The sequence below is a fragment of the Vicugna pacos genome, chromosome 1, assembly GCF_048564905.1.
Source record: "Vicugna pacos chromosome 1, VicPac4, whole genome shotgun sequence".
Taxonomy (NCBI): domain Eukaryota; kingdom Metazoa; phylum Chordata; class Mammalia; order Artiodactyla; family Camelidae; genus Vicugna; species Vicugna pacos.
The window spans coordinates 37612181-37635203 of record NC_132987.1 but is presented as its reverse complement, the minus strand read 5'-3'; the positions used below and the strand labels follow the sequence as shown (position 1 = coordinate 37635203).

The window sequence follows — 23023 nt, the reverse complement described above, 5'->3', positions numbered from 1 at the left end:
TGATTGGTTTGGGATATTATGGTGGTTGGGGGATGAGGTTGTCAAGAGTGTTCCCTAACATGACTAGGTCTTGGGTGTTTTGGATATCCTGTCAGTACCAAAGGAGGGAACACGTGGGCTTTCTTATCAGGCTTCCCAGATGTAAGGCAAAAGTGAAACTGGGAAGAGTGGTGTTTGAAAGCTGTCTGCAGTCCAATATCAAAAACAGCCAACCTCTTCATAGCATTAATACAATGAATTCAGGACTCTGTGTAAGTGCACCAGCATCGATAAATTTTAACCAAAATAAATACATGTTCTCTGCAGCTTTTTACTATCATTAACAACAATAATAAGTACTATATACGACTTACTAAGTACCTATTTTGTCTCAGGCACTGTATCCTTCAAGAAATTCAACAGAGTTGTCCATATTAACAGACATAGAAACCAAGGTTTAGAGTAATTAAGCCATTTGCCTTAACTAAAAATCCCTTTAAAAAGTGAATGAAAGGAGAAGAATGTGGAACAAAGTGGTCTGTCAGATCCAAGGCCTCTCCCCTTGTCATTGTGACTGCTTTTCTGGTAAACACGCTGCATACCACCAATCCTTAAATTATAATTCAGGAAAAAATAAAATTTGGGCTAAGACAGTCAAAAATTGCTGAGATTAGTAAAGAGAACCATAGGGTAGCACTTTTTTTTGCATACAAGTTTGCATGAAAATAATTAATTATTAACTGAGTAATAGTCATAATAATGATCTCTTGGGCTGACTTCTAGGGAATTTACATTTAAATTCTTAACTGCTGAGTTAGAAATAGCTCTTATCACCACCAGAAAGAAACCAATGCATGCATAATTCAAATCCTTCAACATCGTATCAATTCTCCTATAGATGATTATTTTTCAAATATTTAACATAAATATCACATACTTATTTAAGAATGTTACAATTTTTCCCTCTAGCAGAAGAGTTATTTTTGTCAAGATTCAGCTCTCTGCACTCGATGTAAGAAATTTAATTTAAAGTAAAATACATCAAATAAGAAACCATCCAAATGTATCATTTAAAATTAAATGTTCTTTTATTATAGGAGAAAAATCATAACCCCTAAATTGTCAAAGTATTCTCCTAAAATTGTTTAAAATATTATAGTGGCAATGACATGCAACTAGATATAAAACTGCATGAAAGGGATTTCTGAATTCATGAATTTCCCAGTAGAATCTATCATTTTGATAGGATTCTAGGAATACTTTCTAAAGTAATTTAACACTAAGATTCACAGTTTCTTACCAAGTTTGTAAACTGCCTTATAAGACAATATAATGAAGAAGGAAACATAAACAGCTAAATCATTTATAAAGACTGAGAAGGTATTTTAGCCACTGCTTAACAACATATATGATTGTTTTTTAAAAGTGACAAAGATGGGGATAATGCCAAACTTTGGGATCAAATGAAGGTATGAATTCTAAACAATATGCTTTCTTTGTGTCACAAATACTGACTGTATTATTTTGTACTTAAGAATTTCATGTACAAGTCTACATGGATTTATTACTTCTTTTTGTGTTAGGTCATGATATGAGCCAAGTTCCCATGCAGAAAAGAATACATCTAAAACAATGTTTATTTAACCTCATCAACATGTGATCTTAGTCTGTTTTTCAGTCCACTCTAAATTATATTTAACATTTTAAACAAAGGAAAATACACTAGTTTATAGGTATTGTTTCTTTTTTATTTGTATTGTAATAATAAGTTGTATTTATATGTCCAATTTAATTAACTGTTTTAAACTCTCCAGAAATATTATCTTATATAGAATGTGAAAATACGTACTATGATCCTATTACACAGGGACTACAGCAATTTATGTGCAGTGCAAAATAGCTATTTTTGTTCTGCCAGAACTGGTTTCCTGACATTACTTTAAAAACTAATAAAACAAAGGTCTATATATCTTTTATCACTTGTATACTATAAGGTTTTATTATATTTGATAAACTCATAGTCAATTATAAATTAGGCAAATATGTGAATAGGGATTGCAAAATAATAAAATACAAGTTTGCATGGATACTTGAAATAATTTACTTGTTGGTTTAATAATATAAATTAATCTGAAGGCAGAATTTTTGCAAAACAATAGTTTCTGCTGATATAAAAATTATTTCATGCAAAGAAATTGGGATATATATTCATTTACTATAACACTAAGACCTTTGAGAATGTTAGAACAGAGCAAATGATAAACTTCAATTATATTTATTGATTTAATACATAGAATGTTTAAGTTTTTACTCAAGAGATTTGGCTCATAGCGGATTTGATATAGTCGTCTTAGATTTAGAAAGTAATTTCTAACATACCAAGAGATTTAAGAAATGAAATAACTGCTTCAGTTACTGCTTAAATAAAAGAGCGTGAACACTGACCTCATCTCACTGAGACAGTATTAAATAGCTACAAAAATACTGACCTAAATTTAGGTTATGAGACAAATTTAGGTTATTTCAATCTTAGTTTAATTTTTTTAAACTTTTTATTAGTTGTAAATGGTAAGTAAAAAGCAGAAAGAAAGTAAAAAAGGTTGTGAGAAGATAAGGATTCCAGTTCTTTCTCTACGCTAATAAGAATTTAAAAGAGGCTTCTCTGGACCTCATGTCACCAATCTGTAATCTTGGTTCAAGGAAGCAAATAACATCTAAGTTTGTTTGGGGGTTTAAAATCTATAATTTAATTGTCCAATTATTCATTTTACCCAGTTCCATTAATAACTTTTAAGGCCATTTTCCTAAAGACCTAATATATAGTCTGTATTTAATATTTATTAGAAATTTTTTTTAATAAAACTGCCTGAAGAAAAAAGAAAGATAAACAAAATTCTCTGCTTCAAAATTGGCAGCATGTTTCAGCAAGTATATTTGGCATGTTCTTTAGGAGACTGTATATAAGCAAAAGTTTGATGTGGGATCAAATTAATCAGCTTCCCTCTCTCATTTAGGCATTAATTATTCTATGAAGGAAACATTTATTAAGTGCTTACTGTTTGCCACTCACTGTGCTTGACTCTGAAGAAAAAGAGGAAAGGACAAGAAAATATATTCAAGATAAGAAATACAGTCTGGTCACAACGTCACTCTTGGGAATTGTGGTAAATTAGGGTTGGAGAATTTTGCCTGGTAGATGAGCTAAACTTCTCTCAGATATGACTTAATAACATTTCAGGAAGATGTCTACTTCCTAATTCTTGAAATCTATGAATATGTCACACAGCAAAGATTAATTAAAACTGTAGATAGAATTTAGATTGCCAGTCAGGCGACAGTAAAATAGTGAGATTATCCTGGATTATCTGGGTAGGCCTCATATAATCAGAAGAGTCCTTACAAGTGGGATCTGGAGGCAGAATAAGAGTCAGAGCCAGACTTGGCCAACCATTGCTGCTGGCTCTGAATGGAAGGGGGCTATGGGCCAAGGAATGCAGAGGGCCTCTAGAACTGTAAAAGGCAAAGAATGGACTCTCCCTTAGAGTCTCCAGAAAGAACAAAGCCCTGCCGATTCCTTCATTTTTGCCCTGTAAGACTCATTTCAGATTCCTGACCTCCAGGAATGTAAGATAACAAACTTTGTTGTTATTTTTCCAATGAAGCTAAGAAAAATGAGGCATATTTTGTTACCAGACTTGGGATGCTGCTATAACAGAGAAAGAAAATGTGCAAATAGCTTTGGAATAGGCGATGGGCAGATGCCAGAGCAATTTCAAAGAGCATGAAATAAAAGGCCTGGTGTGTCCTTAAACAGATGGTAGAGATGCAGATGTCAAGACTTTGCTAGTGAGAATGCAAAAGGAAGTGAGGAATACAGTAAAGAAAACACACTGCCATAGAAAATACTTAGATCATCATGAACAGACTGTTGGTATAAATATGGACATGAGAGATGCTGTGGGTAAGAGATCAGAAGGAACTGAGGAACATGGTGCTGGAAATTGGGACGGAATACATTGCAGAATTATGTCCTGCAGTTATGCAGAAAGAATAACTTATGGATGGTAAAACTGGACATTTAGTTGAGAAGTCTTCCAAGCACACTGCTGAAGGTACGACCTAGTTTCTTCTTTCTGCTTATAGTAACATTCCAAGGGAAAGAGATAAATTGAGGAAAGAACAATTAAAGAAAAAATAGAACTTGGTGATTTGGGAAATTCTCATCTTACCTAGATTCTCATCTTATCTAGACTTAAAAAGATACTAAAATTAAGATATTCACTGTCTGGAGAGCATACATTTTGGAGAAGTCCATGGATGTGGGTGGAAAATCTTCTAATACCTTAGAAAGACAAAAGATCAGAATATTCAGTCACAGAAAAAGCTCTCTGAAAAGCTAAAGCATATGACTCAGAGATCCTCTCAACCATCTCAACAGAAGCCAAAATATAGATGGGATTATCTACGAGCATCAGTGTCTACTGGAATAAATTCCTGTGACAACATCAAAGATCTATGAGGTTCCTGAGAATGCACTTTTAACTGAGAAGTAGAGAGATAGGACATAATAAAAGAAGGCTATCAGACACTCAAGAGTCTATAGTCAAGAACATGCCGATAAAACTACTCAGTTGTTAACACATGCTACCCGTCATGAAAAAGGTTAAGATGACTTAGAGGATGGAGCCCTTAGCCCAGGAAGTGGAGCCACAAGATGCCAAGCATCATTCTCTGGCTTTAAATGGAGTTTCTTAGCTGGATTTTAAAATCGCTTGGGGCAGTTGACTCCTTTTGCCTTCTATTTTCTCATTTTTTTGAATGGAAATGTTTATAATTGATTTCTATTTTTAGTCCAACAGTTTATTTTAGAAGTAGTAGCTTGTTTTTGAATTTCACCATTTGTAGACAGAAAATTTTCCCCCAAATAGAGCATACCCATAGTCTTACCTACAACTGATTTATTTACATGACAAGATTTGGGATTTTTGAGCTGATAAATTTAGATGATATTTTGGACTTTGAGTTGAGGCTGTAATAGGAGAACTATGGGGTGTTGGAATGGGTTACATATATTTTGCAGGTGGGAAAAACGTGAATCTTTGGAGGCTAGAAGGCATACTGTGGAACACAAAACAACTGTCTCAGAAAAATGCCCACACCCTACTCCTCAAAATCCCCTTTGCCATGTGAAATACATGATAATTCTAAGTGAAGTAAGCCAGAAAGAGAAAGAAAAATACCATATGATATCACTCATTTATGGAATCTTAAAAAAAAACAAAAAGGACACTATGAACTCATCTACAAAACAGAAACAGACTTGCAGACTTAGTAAACAATCTTACAGTTACCGAGGAAAGGAGGTGGGAAGAGATAAATTTGGGAGTTTGCAATTTACAAATGTTAGCCACTATGTATAAAGTTATATATTTTTTAAAGTTTCTTTTATATAGCACAGGGATCTATGTTCAGTATCTTGTAATAACCTTTAATGGAAAAAATATGAAAACAAATATATGTATGTATATGCATGTCTGGGACATTGTGCTGTACACCGGAGACTGACACATTGTAATTGACTGTTCTCCAAGAAAAAACAAAACAGCACAAAAGAAGACTCTCAATCTAAAAATCTCTTCCCTCGTCCATTTTTTTATATTTCTGCCAGATTTATTTATCTTTTTTGAAAACTCCAAATTAGATGTGTCTACTGTTCTAAATCCAGTTTTGCCACTGGTATAATATAAAGCTATTTTAGCAGGACATGCAGTGTCTTTATTTACTGGCATCTCTTAATTTTCTTACATAATTTTTCATTCTTTTTTTTTTTTAACAAATAATCCATACCCTGTTTTCTCTTTTTATAGGCCTCCTTACTATTCCCCAAACCAACAATATCCTCTCATTCCTGCTTTTCTTTTTTTGTGCCTTCATGGAATGGACTCTCCCTCTTTTCCTGTAGTCAAAATTTTACCTTATTAAAGATGGAGTTGAAAAGTCACTTTTTCTTGAAAGTTTTCTGTTTCTTATCTCAAAAATTATTTACTCTTTCTTCTACTCTCTTTGTATAGATAACATTTATCACATTTAAATCTCCTCTACATGCATTTATCTATTCTTTTACATTTGCTGGAAAATGTGACACGGTACCACTAGCGTCTGAATCAACTGAAGCACAGATACAGGAGTCCCACTCCAGAACTGCCTAACCAAAAGGTGGTGGTGGGTAGTAATTCAATTGTAAATAGTTACTCAAGGAGATTCTTACCTGCATTCAAAACCACTTCTCTAGATGGTGAGCTGCTTAAGAACAGAGTAGTTGTTTGGTTCTTTATCTCTAGTCATTTATCTCTATAGAGGAAATAGGCTAGAGAAAACAGTAATTAGGTTGTATAGGAAAAATCTCACTCTTTCTCCTTTGAACATCCAGATGGAAGAGATATGTAGGATTAGGTATGTCAGAAAGGCTTCTATATACTCCCTGAGCACACTGCCATCCCAGCACCTCCACCTGTTCAATAACCTGGACACTCTCTGAACCCCGTACTTTGGGGATTTTTATGGAGGCTTTATCATACAGGCATGATTGATCATTAACTCCCATTCTAGCCCCTCTCCCTTCTCTGGAGAATGGGGGTGGGGCTAAAAAAACCCAAGCTTCTAATCATGGCTTGGTCTTTCTGAGCCCTGTCTAGGAGCCCATCAAGAGTTACCTCCTTAGAACAAAAGACATTCTATTACCCAGGAAATACATTATCTCACATAGGTATAATAAACTTTCAACATATCATCCCTAAATAAATAGGACCATAATACCATAATAACAATGTCACATAAACCTTTTCAGTGCTTTGCTAATAAAGGCATTTAACAGTAAACTAGGAATTTCTTTTTACTGTAGCTACAGCATTCATCAGTGATCTTCAGATCTATTTGTGGTTGTGAAGGCCCTTGACTTAAAGAGAAGAAGCAGAGCACAGAGTTTAAACCATCTGGCTACAACTCTCTTCCTATTGTCCCACCACTGACCCCCTAGAATATCTCAGAGCCCAGATGGAACAGACATAGATTCAAATATTAATTTAGAACCCTCGAACAGTAAAGATTTTAGTGAATCACTAAGTTTCTATTTAGTTTACTTACGCATTTTATCTAATGAAAACTGGGTAGTAATAATCCAGTGTTCTTAGTCTATGCATTTGAATATTTTCTAAATGTATTTTTCAGCTGCAAACAACTAATCTCAGCTACTTCTTTCTTCCTCCCTAGTCCCGGTAGTTATTTCACATCATTGCAGTCTGGCAACTTTTTCACCCCTGTAAGTTAAGCTGTTTCTACTACTCTCTGAGCACAATTTGACAAATATGATGAACAAAGATATAAGAAGGACATGACCACTTGACCGTTTCTACCAATGTTCATCATTTCCTGTATTAATATTGTTTACTTTATAGTGATTCTTAATTTAAGGCACTGCTCTGCTAAGTTAGATTTTAGCTCTAAGACAGGAATGTATACCATGTGCAACATGCTGATTTCTGTTTGTAGCATTGTTCTGTAAATTCAAAAGTAAACAAGGTTTTTTTTAAGGTTCTTGGATGTGGGTCCTAAGCCCTTAATCAATCTTGAGAACTGTAAAGAATTAAGTATCAATTTGGAAACTATATTACAGTTTTAAGTTAGATTTTCAGGGAAGCAAATATTAAATCAGTAATTTCAAACTAATATATGTATCTTTTTGTGTGAAAAATGCTTACACTTATTTTTTCTTTTACACATTAGTTTATTTTAGGAATACATAATTCTGCTGATGCTGAAGACCCTCACAGCCATTGTCTTGGGACACCTCTTTCTGGCTTCACCTCTTTTTTTTCCCCCTGACTTGCTACTCCCAAAGTATGAAATACAAGGATGAAATTAGTCAAGGAAGTGTGTATGGAATTTAGATTGGGTATTGACTTTTAAAATGTCCCATGGCCTTTCTCTTGCCTTCTGAAACAGCCTACACTCTGTAGTATGTATCTCTCTAAATAAATCTACTTTTACTCAAAAAAAAAAAAAAAAAAGGAAAAGGAAAAAATCTAAAGGTGGCCAAAATTGGACAAATAAGTGGGGTGAATGGGGGATATTCCAAGCAAAAGACACACTGTCAAAGAAGAATCTTAGACATTAATGAGTATGATCAGATGGGGGGGCAGTGACCTATTTTATTAATCAAAACAGAGTTTATGTTAAAGATTAATGAGACATAATACAAGGATACATGTGGTGCAAATAGAACTTTATATGTGGTATGGAGGGAAAAATATAGGCTCTGAAAGGAGGTGGAGGTTATTGTTTGATGAAAGTGTGAAACTGAAAATCAAGACTGCAAAATGTTGAGTCACTTGTCTAAGGTTCTGTGATTGTCACTTCTATGCTGCATGCACCTTTTTCACCCGTCCTGATGGGGAAGAACAGGAATGTAGTGAAGAAATATCCACTCTATTAAATGATCCAGATTTGAATATTTTCCAAAAAGGAAGATTTTTTTTTAAATTTTGGAAGGTCTATATGTTGACTCACAGTTTCCTCAGTAAAAAAGGATTATGCTACTCATTCTTTTGATTGTCTTGTGATTAAATAATTTAAAAACTATAATATAAATAAATAATATATAAAATTCCTTGTTCAGAGCTAGCTATATAAATAGAATTCCACGATGATAATTTATCATCCCTGAGAGGTAGGTATTCTGCTAAGTTTTGTCATTATAATATTCTGAACTTTATATAAGAGCTTTGGGTTTCCCCCCAATTTATTTATCCATCTATCTATTTATTTATTTCATCCTAAAAAGATGAATTAATATGTAATATGTCGCATTTCACTTTAGTAAGGTCCAGCAATAGAAACATTTATGATAGTAAAGGAAGAAACAACTTATTGTAGTATAAGTATTACTTTTGATTATAATTTTTTACTCCTCAAATCAGATTTGAAATGGAAAACTTTAAAATCTCACAGATTTTTAGGAATACATACTATATCTTTGAATCTTTAGAATTTACCATATTTGATGCTCAGTAAAAAGAAACTTGGTGAATAAAATTAATGATAGCATGAGTGAAATAACAGCTTGGTTGTCTGCTCTGAATGGTTAGACTTAAAAGGTGTAGAGTAGGAGAGAAAAACCAGAGTAGGAGAGAAAGAGAAAAATAAAAAGTTCAGATCTGCTAATCTTGATTTGCATACACTATCATTTTTAAAGTAAATGAACTTAATATCATATCTTCATATTTGCATGTCTTACAAACATCTGAAATTTAATTTGTTGAAAACTGAGCTCCTATTCTAAGCCCAATGTGGTATCTGCCCCTCTGTCCAGGTTCCACCTGCCAGCCAATGGCTTCTCTATGCATAATGTTGTTTAAGGCAAACGCCCAGATGTTGGAGATGCACAAGGAAGAGGAGTTATCCAAGATTAATACCAGTTGACCACTAAATTTTGTCAGTTTTATCTACAAAATATATTTGTCATTTGATCCTTCTCTATTTCCTTTTCTCTCCCCTTTAAGAACCACACTCTGGGCCTCATCATGCCACATATATACTTAGATTCTTTCAGTTAGTTCTTACTGCTAATACATTAGGATCCAAATCCTTAACTAGACATGGAAGTAATAAGAAAGAAAGGAAGGGAGGGAGGGCAGGTAGGAAGGAAGGATGGAGGGAGGGAAAAAGAAAGGAAGGAAAGAAGGAAGGGGAGGGGAGGCAGGAAGGGAAAGAATGGCTGACATGATTTTTACTTTAGTGACCAAAACAATCCCATCTTCTGTCCATTTCACTTGTGCTCATTTAGTATAAACCACATCGGTTTTATCTAATTTCTTCTGGGCTTTCAATTGCACTCTCTTCTAAATTTGAAATGCTCTTTATTACTTTTCCCTTCCATTGGACTACTTTTACATCAGAATATTTCACTTCCTTAGAAAAGACTACTTGCCTTCCCAAATCTTTTTACGTGATGTATGATACAAAGCACTGTGTATTCTTTTCTTTCACAGCACTTATTAGATATATTTTAAGTCAAGTGCATGTTTGCTTAAATTTGTTTCCCACACAAGACTGTAAACTGTATGAGGACAAGGACACCATATGTTTACCATTCTTTCCACCATAATTTTACTGAAGCCTAACACAGAGGAGCCTTTGAATAAATATGACTATTGTTTTCTTTAGTAAAGATACCAACAAATGGAATCACAGTGGTTGGCAACAATAAGGTGAAAGACATAGAACTAAACTGGAAAAAAAAAATGGTGGTAGGTGGCAGAGAAGTCCAGACCCAAGCTTATTTTCCTATTTGTCAGTCAAGAGAGAAATATCAGGTGCTAGTATTCTTTACTTCACAGCAAAGTTCCTCAGACTATTGCTAGGGAATAATTTAACATACCACAGAAGTCTACACTCTAAAAACAGATTAAGAAGTATTTCTGAAAGAAAAAATCTGAATGCCTTGTTAACAGTGTTGTTCTTATTATTATGTCTTGTTAACAGTGTTTCTTAAACTGTGGTCCCTATAGCGCCTGAAGCAGGAGCACCTAGGGAGCTTGATGAAAATATAGATATCTGGGTCTCATCACAAACTTAATTGTTGGGACTCTCAGGGAGAGGACAGCAAACACATATTTTAGAGGAATCATCACAGATGATTCTTAAGTTTGCAATGTTTGAGAAAAGAGCAATTTTCTTTTTTTTGTTATGGTTGAGAATTGACCAATTAGGAAATGTCTCTGTAACTAACACATTATAAATAACTGTTAGTTAATAAAAACTTGAATACCTGAACTCTTCACTAATTATCCCACTAAAGAATGGAAACGACAAGGACTGATTAAAAAAAAGGAAGTTACAGAATGGCGTCCTGCTGTTAGTGGGAGTACCGCAGTAGAAAAGAGACTATAAAATATTGATGAACTATTGACCAGAAGTGGCAGAGGAAGATAAAAACAAAGTATCTGAAAGCACAGAGAAGCTGCCTGTCTCCATGTCCTGGAAAAGAGCTTCAGTATTGACAACATTAATGAGTCATCATCAGCTAAAATGTCTTTTCTTTTTTACAGTTTCAGAATTATATGCATTTCCATTTCAAAGAAACAAGAGAGTTTTTTTTTTTCCCTTTCATAATTATATTTTCTAAAGAGCAAGAAAAGTGTACTTTTTAGCAAGGTGATTCTAAATACAGACTTTATGATCATTAAAGGCCATGGTGATTCTAAATGTAGATTTTGTGACTATAAAGGTTACCTTCATGAGACAATCCAACAGTGGAGCTGTTCACGAGTTCACTTGTTTTGGGTCTGAGTCATTAAAAAGTTTTACCTGCCCAAATATTGTTCGTGACAGAAAATAATGTCAGCAAAATGTAAACATTTCTGTTCTAGATTCCCACACTCAGGACTCTTTCAAGATCAAGCTCAAATATGTGTTTAATGAAATTTATCTTGACTCTGCCACTCTTCTCGCTCAATTTTAAGTTAGTTGAATTTTTTTGCATATGTTCATAACATATTCTACATATGTCTACTTATTCTTTAACTTGGTATCTTTAATTAAGATCTCACTAGTCTTCGAGATCTCAAGATCAGGAACATTGTATGAGTTACATTTCTGTCTCATGGCCCTGTTACAAAACCCAGAAAGTTCAGTGTCTGGCTTAATATCTTGATGGAAATGAGATTAAGTAAATGTTGATTAAAAAGTACATTGAAATATTCAACAAAAGTGCACCAAGGCAAATTTAAGTAGTGTTACAATTGTACAGAAAATAAAATTGAGTAAGATTAAATAGTTATAGAGATGGACTGGGCACCTAACTATGTTTACAGCTTACTTTCCCATCTCCTATAAATTTTCTGATTTAAAACATTTTGGTATCTATGTTGAGGTTCTCATAAAAGAGTACTATGTTTGGGTTTTTTTTTTTTAAGGCAGATTTCTGGTGTTTCTCTGAATTGGGTATTAACCTAATAGAAAATGTATTATTTGGTAAGTAATTATATCCTAAAGTTCATTTCATAAAATGGTCCAGGATGCATGCCTGGATGATGGAAATCTTCTTAAAACTTCTTTACAGTAGAATTTGATATAAAATTATAAAACAAATTGACATTTTTATCATAAATTGAATTGTGCTTTGTATATGCCTCATTTAGGGGTTGTGAAAATGATGAAATTGTAATAACTTGTATGGAAATATCACTAACAGAAAATATAGGTCAAAAGGAATTGTGGCAGGATGCCCAGTGTTTAAAAAAAATCAAAGTTTGTGATGTACTTACTAATATTATTAGACAAATATCCATAATCATATTATTGACTTTAAAAAATTTGCATTCTAGATTATTCAGTAGTTCTTGCTTCCTAAAGTCACTTAGCATGAGAACAGCAAGATTTTTTAAAAAGTGAAATGACCAGACATACTGTATTTGACTCTATTTATATCAAATATATTAAAGGCATATCTATGGAATTTTTCCCAACTTGTGAAGACATTTATATTCTTCAATACATATATGTTGATGACATAAACATGTACACACTAAGATATACATATATACATATGTATGGAGACTAAACAACATTTAATAGTATATTGCATGAACTTTTTGTCATGTAAGCTCCTTAATTCTTCATAAATTAGTCGCTTTTGCTTTAGTTGCAAAAATGTTGGGACTTTTATTAAGATACAAATACATGTTGGTTATATCCAAACTTATCCTTCATTATTTTAGAATAAAGAATGCTAATTCCTATTTCTTCGATAATTTTCTTCGCATTTCTTTGGATTGTTTCAAGAAATAACTCATATGCAGTTTCAGGATCATAGCATTTTTCTTCTAATAAAATCCAAATTCAACCTCAGTTGAATTTCAGATAGATAATTCTCTTGTCTAGCACTGAGTAGTCATGAAATCAGTCTCCCGTGTATTTTTTTTAATTGACATATGTTTGACTTACAAGGCTGTATTAGTTTTTGGTGTACCGTATAGTGATTCAGTTACACACACATATATATAGTTCATATTCTTTTTCATTACAGGTTATTAGAAGTTATTGAATATAGTTCCCTGTGCTCTATAGTAGGATCTTGTTTTTTAATTTGTTCTGTATATAGTAGTTTGTGTCTGCTAATCCCAAACTCCCAATTTATCCCTTCCTCCTTCCCATTGATATTAAAGGAAGACTAGAAATATTGCCAGAAACTCTTCAGCAACTTCCGTCAACAATACTTCTGCCCCAGTAACTCAAATTCACTTTTTCTAGAATTTAGCCTGTCTCTCTTCAATCTAGAAGATGACTGATGCAGCTATTATATAGCAAAATGTTGTAATAAAACATCAAGCTCTGAGCTTCCACTACAGACCTTGATTCTAGATTTTCTACAACTTTATACTGGTCACATCACTCACCTCTTCAGCTGAGTAGACTCTCCACTCTCTAGTTAGGATTTTAACTAACTTCACATGCTTAATCTCACAATATGTTTCCATTGCTTTTCCAGAATATAGTAAACTCTCATGTGGCTTGTAATCCTACTCTTGTTCTGCTGATAGTTTTGTTCTATTGTCTTAAAATCTTTATCTGGCAACTTCAGTAAGATAATAGTGGAAAGAAGAAATTAACACGTTCTTGGTTCACCCTTGTTATTTTTGGGAGGACTCAGCTATAGAGATAAATGAGAACTATTCCTTTTAGCAACAATTAAAGATTAAATACTTTCACATTAACATATTTAAACTTAAAGAATCTAACTATTAATAAATGTCCCAGTTATAAAGAAAAAAATTTTCAGGGCAAGTGGAAAGGGCCAAGAACACTGCAAAATGGTAAAGACAACTAAACATTAAGAAAAATGTAAAACAGATATTATGGTCTAACCAAGCAGATTTTCCACTTTTTTTCCTTAGGAAAGAAGATTTAAAATTATACATTAGATCTTCATTGGATATCAGTTTAGGTTTCTTATGTATCAGGTTTAGACTTAAACTTTAATTTCTCTCATTTTAGATTTTTAGTACATTTTGTTTCTAAGTTAAATAATTTGATATCTTTGCCAAATCTTGAGCTAAAGAATTCCATAAAGACTAGATTTAGATAGAACATATGGATTGGGTGGTTCTTTTCAGAATCTTAAAGATTTTTACTCCTAGCATGGAAATACAGGTTAGAAGTATTCCTTATAGAACGATGTATAAACAAGGTTTAGTTCTATCTTGGTATGTAGCACTTGACAGAAAAATCTTGCAAATTTTCTTGTAAAGGTTTAGTATGTAGTTATCCATTAATTAATTAATCTAGTCATTAATTAATCTAGTCATTCATTTTTAGTAAGAGGTTAACAGTTAAGAAAGTAAAATTCAGCTAACATAAACACTCATAATATCTGATTTTTATTACCTTATTTACTATATTAACAAATATAACTGTTAATTACCTCTTTAAAATACATGTAAATTACAAGTTATATTTCATGGTACTAGTTGAAGTATTTGATATTGAATAGAGTAGTCAGCATCAATGCATTAAGAAATTAACTTAGTAATCAAAAAGGTATTTAGTAGGTAAGAAATCATAGCAATGAATATAAATTCTCCTTAAAAACAGTTATAAAAATGAAGGAATCTAGAGGAATAACTCTCTCAGACTTCAGTCAATACTACAGAGCTACAGTAATCAAAACAGCATGGCACTGGCACAAAAACAGACATATGGATCAATGGAACAGAATAGAGAGCCTAGAAATAAGCCAACAGACTTATGGTCAATTAATCTTTGACAAAGGAGACAAGAATATATAATGGAGAAAAGACAACCTCTTTGGCAAGTGGTATTGGGAAATCATATAAATCAATTTTGCTAGACCACTCCTGTATACCATACACAAAAATAAATTCAAAATGGCTTAAAGACTTAAATAAAAGACAAGACACTATAAACCTCCTAGAAGAAAACACAGGCAAAACTCTCTGACGTAAATCTTAGCAATGTTCTCCTAGAGAAGTCTACCAAGGAAATAGAAATAAAAGCAAAAATAAACAAGTAGAACCTAATTAAACTTAAAAGCTTTTGCACAACAAAGGAAACAAGAAACAAAACAACAAGACTGAATGGCAGAAAATATCTGCAAATGACGTGACTGACAAGGGCTTAATTTCCAGAATATACAAACAACTTACTAACAAAAAAAGAACAATTCAATCAAAAAATGGGCAGAAGACCTAAACAAATGTTTTTCCAATGAAAACGTACAAATGGCCAATAGGTATGAAAAAATGTTCCATCACTAATTATCAAAGAAATGCAAATCAAAACTACAATGAGGTATTCTTCACATCAGTCAGAAAAGCCATCATTTAAAAGTCCACAAACAATAAGTGCTGGAGAGGATGTGGGGAAAAGGGAACCCTCCTACACTGTTGGTGGGAATGTAGTTTGGTGCAGCCATTATGGAAAACAGTATGGAGATTCCTTTAAAAACTAAAAATAGACTTACCATATGATCCAGTAATCTCACTCCTGGGCATATATTCTGAGGGAACTTTAATTCAAAATGATACCTGTACCCCAGTGTTCACAGCAGCACTATTTACAATAGCCAAGACTTGGAAGCAACCTAAATGTCTATTGACAGACAATTGGATAAAAAAGTTTTGATACACACACACAGGAATACTACTCAGCCATAAAAAAGAATGAAATAATGCCATATGCAGCAACACGGATGGACTTGGAGATTGTCATACTAAGTGAAGTAAGCTAGATAGAGAAAGAAAAATACCATATGATATCACCTATATGTGGAATCTAAGAAAAGGTCATAAATGAATTTATTTACAAAACAAACAGACTCAGACATAGAAAACAAACATCAGGGAAAAAGGGGTGGGGGAAGGATAAATTGGGAGTTTGGGATTTGCAGATACTAACTACTATATATAAAATAGATAAATGACAAGGTCCTACTGTATTGCACAGGGAAGTATATTCAATATCTTGTAATAGCCTATAATGAAAAAGAATATGAAAAGGAATATGAAAAGGAATATAAAAAACTGACTCACTATGCTGTATACCAGAAATTAACACAACATTGTAAACTGACTATACTTCAATAAAAAATAGTTATAAAAATGATGCTAATGTAATAATATGAGCAAAAATAAGTGAGATTGGCAAGTAATTTAGTGCAGCGAGTGTACAGAATACATAAAAATTTTAAGTGCTTTGTAAATTATTCTTGAATTACCATAATTGGAAACTAATCCATTTGAGACAACTTTTTTATCTAACAGAAAATGTCCATATTCATCTTCATAGGCAACAAATTCAAATAATCACATATTTATTAATCATCTACTGCATGCAATACAGCAAAAAGAGTGTGATACTGACAGGTGTAAATTTAGAGTCTAGTGTTTGACACAGATATGAATCAACATTTTTTTGTACAACATCTAATGCCTCAAAATGAGTAAGTTCAGCATGCTAAGATGTCCTAGCAAGAGCCCTTCTCAGATTCAAGGAGGTACACTGAAGTTACCTTCAGAGAATGGATGAGACCTAAGCTGAGTCTTGAGTAGTGGTTAGTGTCATCTGGTTTAGGATGCATTTGGTGGGGGTATGAAATACCTGGTAAGAGGTAGAGGAATGAAAAATGACAAACTTAGATAAATTTCATGAAGGAGCATTAAATGTTTCTGAGATTGTGACAGAAGTGAGATGGAGAAGGAAAAATTCAAAGCTGAACCTAGAGAGGTAAGGAAGAAGTCACAGGATTTTGTATGCTGTATCAATTTTTCAAGAGAGAAGTTTGTTCTGAGGGCAATTATTAAATACTTTTTTAAAATATAGTAATCATTTAAATAATCTTTATAAAGAAAGTGCGGCTATATTATCAACAAATTTGGAGAGAAACTATTCTTGAAGGAGAACTACCTGATATGAGACACTTATGATAAATCAAGTGAAAGATAATGTCAGACAGAACAAAGATAATGGCAATGAGATGGGAAAACTAAACCAAAAAAAAAAAAAGACATACTTGAGAAATATAATATCATGGAAGAAAAATCAATAGGCCCTAATGGTTGATTTAGTATAGGGTGGAAGTAGAGGTGGTAGTGGGACTCGATAAGAAATACGGTAAAGTCAGAAATACCTGAATTGGTGACACAACTTACCAAGGCAAAAAGGACAGTAAAAAGTTCAGTTTGAGCTGTTTGAACTGGCAGTGCCTCTTGCACATCCAATTTGAGAGTTCTCCTAGGCAGCTAATTACATGTGTCTGGGACTTGAGAGGGATCAGGGCTGTAAATATAGATGTGTAAGACAGCAACATATACGTGGTTTCTGAAAATATGGGAATTAATAGTTTTGCCTGGGAAAATAAGTAAAGTGAGAACAAAAATATGTTTGTGAAAGAATCTTAAAGAACACCAGCCATTGTGAGACAAAGGTAGAAAGCTGGAGAATGAGGCTGAATAGGGGTAGCCAGGTACATAAGAGAAAACTCCAAAGGGTACATGTCACAGAATCCACCAATGACAGTGGTAAACATAAAGTTATTAGAGTTCACTTTAGTAATAATATCAACTGTAAACTGTCCATGGAAGTCAGAGACTCAGAGTCATTACAGTTTTGGGACTGAATGCTTCCAATAAGATGGTAACAGAAGAACTCCCAGTGAAATGTATGGCAGGGGAAAATGGAGAAGGAGGGCTAGAGAGGGCCAGCTTAATCCTCTCTCTTAAGTTAGCTCTACACTGGCCTACTGTTAATTGTGTAAATTATATTACTCATGCCACTTTCCTTGCTGGGGATATCTAACCTTTATTTACTCCATAGACAAGAGTTTACCTCTTACTTTAGACTCTGAAGGTATCAGTCAGGGTTCATAGTTTTAAGCAGCAGATTATGACTCTATTTCATTTGAGCAGAGAAAGGGAATTAATTGAAAGAATATAGGTGGGATGACTGGCATATCAGAATGAGATAAAGATAAAACAGAGATTTAAGCCAGAAAAAAATGCAGCCAAAACTCATCTAGAAAAATACCTCTAACTGTCTAACACTAGTGGTCATGCCTCTACCAGCACCTCTTTCCTTGGTCCTTTTTCTGGTGCCCCTGGAAGCACTAACCCTTCTCCCAGAAAAAAAAAAATCTTTACCATCCCTTCTGTTCAAGCATAGCTCCAAATTCAAAGTTTCTGACATCCTTTCACATCCCTACCTGCTACCATAGGTTGAGCCTAGATCTTATGACCAGGTCCTAAGTTCTAGGGAACCAAGAAGACTGGTGTTTTCAGCTTCTATATTGGAAGACATGGTCTACCTCTCACTGAGTCTGAGTTTGTACCAAAAAATGTGTAAAATTCCCCAAAAGTAAGATGTGTACTTACAAAGTACCAAAACAGAAGTCATATTTACACAAAAATGACTAATTTATCTTCCCCCCCAAGAAGTTATTTGTTATCCACTCAGGTAGATTATAAACTCTCTTGGCATTAACCCTGTCTTCAGTTTGTTAATCTCCCATTTGAGCCAGCACAATTCTCAAAATATCAGCACTTGATAGGTACTTAGCTGTGGTTGATCACATTGTTAACCTCACCTCTTCATTCCTCACAATTTCACACTCTTTGTCAGGTGGCTTTTCAGTTCCTCTCATTAAGGGATGGAGTATCTTTCCCTGACCTTTGACTTTTTGGGTTTGTCATGTGGTTTCTTTAACCAATAGAATCAGGCTGAAGTAAGTGTGCACAAGTATTAAGCCTGTGTGTTGAGACTCTTTGTCCATTTCCACTTGTGTCCTGTGCTTCTGCCATTGCTTTGAGATCAATGTACTTGGACTAAACTTTGGTCCCAGGTCCAGCAGAAAAGCTACAAAGAAAAGCTGCAGCAGCAAGCCCCACTCATATCATCTGATCCAAATGACTGTCAGTTAAATAAATACTGATTGTTATGTGGTGCTGAGTTTGGTGGAGTTTGTTATGTAGAAGTAGCTAACTGATACAAATGTTTAGGAGACTTTTTTTTCCATATAAAAACAAAGGCAATATAAAAATAGCAATGTTTCATTTTTTTAGGTTTGAAAAATGAAATAAAAGAGAATATATTCCCTTGTTTATATCATCTTTCAAAGTCTGTTTTTTAATGGCATTTTATCTAAATGGAATATCCCTGTCTGTCTTTTTATATAGAAAATTTAAAAGATTTCCCCTTTAAATGTTATCTTAATCCTAACCTAACAAGTTCAATATTCCTGTCACATCTCAGTTGTGAGAGTCACAGCTCAAGGTTACCACTGAGTGAGTCACGTCAAAGGGAAACCCCCCCAAATAGTATGATGTTTGGGCTTCTAGTATCTATCCCACTGTGTAAGTGAAGTACAGGAACTTCTGCTCAGTCATATGAGTAAGTCTATACACCTTGTGGTGTCCCCTGGGACAGGGTACCTTGAGAACTATTGTATAAAGTGACAGAGAATGATTTTTACAAGAAAAACAATTAAGAAAAATAAAAGTCTAAATTTAAGTCATGCTGTTACTTTTCTTTTTCCTCATAAAAACTCATATGATGTATACTGATATGGATTCAGGCAGATGAGTAATTGCCAACAAATAAGTAATGCATATTTCATAATTTAATAGCAAAAAAAAGAGGACAGGAGAAGTCACATCAAGATAAATGTGCTAAAAATATTACACTGAACAAAATTCAGTAATGAAAAAATAGAAACGTCAAAGATAAAACTGAGAAGTGCCATTGTTACACATTCAGTTTACTGTAGGGAGATAATGTATTTTAAACTCCACATGATATATAATTGGAACTGGAATAGTTATGTAATTAAGATAGCTTGCTGCCTTCCATTATAATCCCCACCCACTAGAGGGATGACAGATGGGTAATTTTAAGCTTTTAGCTGCAGAGAGGGAATGGGCTTATTGCTTCATCTGTCAGGTAAGCCACTTTGCAGTCATCTTCAACTTCATTAAAGCTTCCCCATCTTAGAAGAAACACATTTCAATATGGAAAATAGGTTGTTTGGGGATATTTATGCTTCACCTCTCTCATTGCATCAGCTGTCCTGTGTCAGATTTGTACTCAGAACTCTTCTACAAAGTCAGTGATAAATTTGGCAGTATTCCTGCAACCCTCAGAAACAAAATAATTAAGGCTGGAACTTCAATTAGCTCTCCATATCTAAACATTTTCTTTTCTTCCATGCTGACCATAAACAAAGTCCAAATTGGTGTTTTTACCTTCTTCCTCCTTTCATTGACAATTAGCCTTCCCTTCTCTAATATTATATCACATGTTGGTTGATTGTGTTGCAAGTTTAGGACAAGCACACTAGTCACTGAATACATTTACAATGATGTGGTCCTATTTTCCAGAGAATGCCAATATTATGTTAATTATGTTAATAATTAACTATAAGGCCCTATATCTTATTTTTAATATCCTTCACCCTGGAAAGTGCTGAGAAAATAGATAATTTTAAATGCTTTGTAAATGTTGAGCCATACCATACGGATAAGACGATAAATGTAGAACAATATTTAAGTGGAACTAGGGGAAAGAAACTCCTAGAACTATCGTATGCCAACAAACCTGCTTATTCAGTTGGCAAATGGAATAGATCATATGAAAGGCTACGTGATAGTTTGTCTCCCTGTTTAAGAGGAATCAGTGATGGACCATGCTTACAGTCATCAGCTGTAATTAAAGCAGTCTAGTTGGGTGAGAGAATCTCTGCAAGAGCTGTGTTATGCACTTCTAAACGTGGCAAGTAATTATGTAAAACCTGTCAGCAAATAGCCTTTATGAGAAGTTTTCAGATGCATTTGCTTTTTGATGTATGACAATATTTTAAATTTACTGAATGCTATTAAAATGATCTAGAGTTTCCCTCTTGAATTATTAGTATGCAATATCAAGGAGACTCTAACTTTTTTTTCAGATCTAAGATACATGATCCTTGTTAAGATCACCATGAAAGCAGGAACATACCCACTTAGCTAAGAACTATCTCATAATCTTTCAAATCCTGACCACCAAAAATGATATAAAATATATCTTAATTTTATAAATCAAGTAATTTTTATTTCTACATACATTAGCTATTCAATTGATCAAAATCAATTACTTGCACATAGGGCTGTGCATGTGTCTAGAGTTTCACCAATAAATGCTGTATTTCTAGCATTCCTAGCTTGGGATATGTAATAGCTAATTGCTTTCTTTCCATCAGCTAAAACAATACACTTCCACTTAAAGTCTGAAACATTGCTTGATCTCACATTAGAATTGTCGGAGGTTTGCTAAATGAATAAACGGACTTTTGCCATCTAATGTTTTAATATATTGCAGACTGAGTTCCCTTCTGGCAAAAATCCCTGGAATTTCAAGACCTTCATGCATATATTTAAACATAAAAGTGATAATTTAAATAAAGAATGAAAGTAAAATGGACCAACAGTGTTGTTCCATCTTTTGTTTCATTTAAATAAGATGTAACACGAGGTTCCTAGCTTCAATTGCCATTAGAGCAACTCTAAAAATAACCTAGACCTACACAAAAGCAAAGCTGTGGTTTTTAAATTTTATAAAAATTGTATCAAACCCATATTTTTAGTTTTCAGTTTTTAATCTGAACTTAACACTGCAACTATTATATTTGAATAGATGTGTCTCACAAATGGAATAGTCTCACAAAAATATTTGCATGTTTGTTTTCTATTCACATTTGTAGGCTAATTTTAAATTTATTATTATATTATAACGTGACTCAAGCAAGCCTTACATTTTTAAAAGAGAGCAAAGTCTTGGCCTAATTATTAATAAAGGAACGTAAAAATAAAAAGCAGAGAGTAATAAATTTAACCATAAAACAGGAAACTGCTTCTTCCCTCAAATGAACTAGAAAGTAGAGATGAAACCAGAGACTTGATAGTATTTTCCTAAAATTACAGAAGACAAATGAAATCAAATCTTTCAAATGTTGAAATAAGAATGCTAACCCAGAGTGCTATAAGCAGATAAAATATTCTTCAAAATAGTAATTAAATAAAGATATTTTTCAGACAGACAAAAGCTGAGAGGGTTCAGAAAAAGCAGATCTGCGCTAAAAGAAGAAAAATGTTACCAGATGTGACTGGAAATAGAGAATGCAGAGTAGTGGACAAGGTAAACTAATCAAATCATATATAAATATTCACATTTCAAATTATTATTATAATGATAATATAATAATACTGGATTCAAAGCACATGTAGAGATTACATATATGAAAACAAAAGCACAAAAGATGGGGATAAGGAATAACACTCAATATATGTAAGGGTCTCACAAAGCTATAGATGTGGTAAAAGTACTAAATTAAAGAAAATTATAAAATATTTGGTAATGAAACATACACTTTTAAATAATCTAAGGGTAAATATTAAAAAATCATAATGGAAATCAGAAAATTTTTGATCTAAAAGTTAATAAAAATGTGACTTTTAAAACTTGTACATTGCAAATAAAGCAGAAAGAATATTTATACATTTAAGTGCATGTATTAAAAAAAAAATCAATGATCTGAGCTTCCATGTCATATGACTAGAGATAAGAACAATAAAGTAAAGCCAGAGACTTTAAAAAAAAAAGGACATAATAAAATTGTGTGAGACAGTCAGCCACAACTGTTGGTGAAAGTCAATAAATTTCCCCAAAGTAGCTTACAGTTAACATTATAAGGAAGAAAACTCTTATTCAAAACATAAGCCTTATCTACTTAGAATAAACTTTATAATGAGAATAAATTTTCTGAGGAAAATAAGATTTTAAATGGAAAGTATATTAAACTTGGAAAACACTTTTCTTTTTCATAATTATGTTATTTCAAGTTTAAGAGCAAATCAGGTCATGGCTCCTGGGGCAACAGTATACCCATCCTGCTGCACCTGGGGATTGGGTGGCAGTCGGGAGACCTGGTCCTCTTGACTATGCC

The 23023-nt window shown here is 33.4% G+C and overlaps 2 long non-coding RNA genes across 5 annotated transcripts in view; one reads left to right on the top strand and one right to left on the bottom strand.

Moving 5' to 3' along the window:
- The window catches only part of LOC140696186 (uncharacterized), a 114631-nt gene extending 108663 nt beyond the window's left edge, over positions 1–5968 (top strand). Inside the window, exon 9 of the long non-coding RNA XR_012072323.1 lies at positions 5847–5968. This is a non-coding gene — a long non-coding RNA (uncharacterized lncRNA). The remainder of the gene's footprint in view (positions 1–5846) is intronic.
- LOC140696184 (uncharacterized) overlaps positions 1–23023 on the bottom strand; it is a 704768-nt gene that overhangs the window by 22594 nt on the left and 659151 nt on the right. The window lies entirely within an intron of this gene.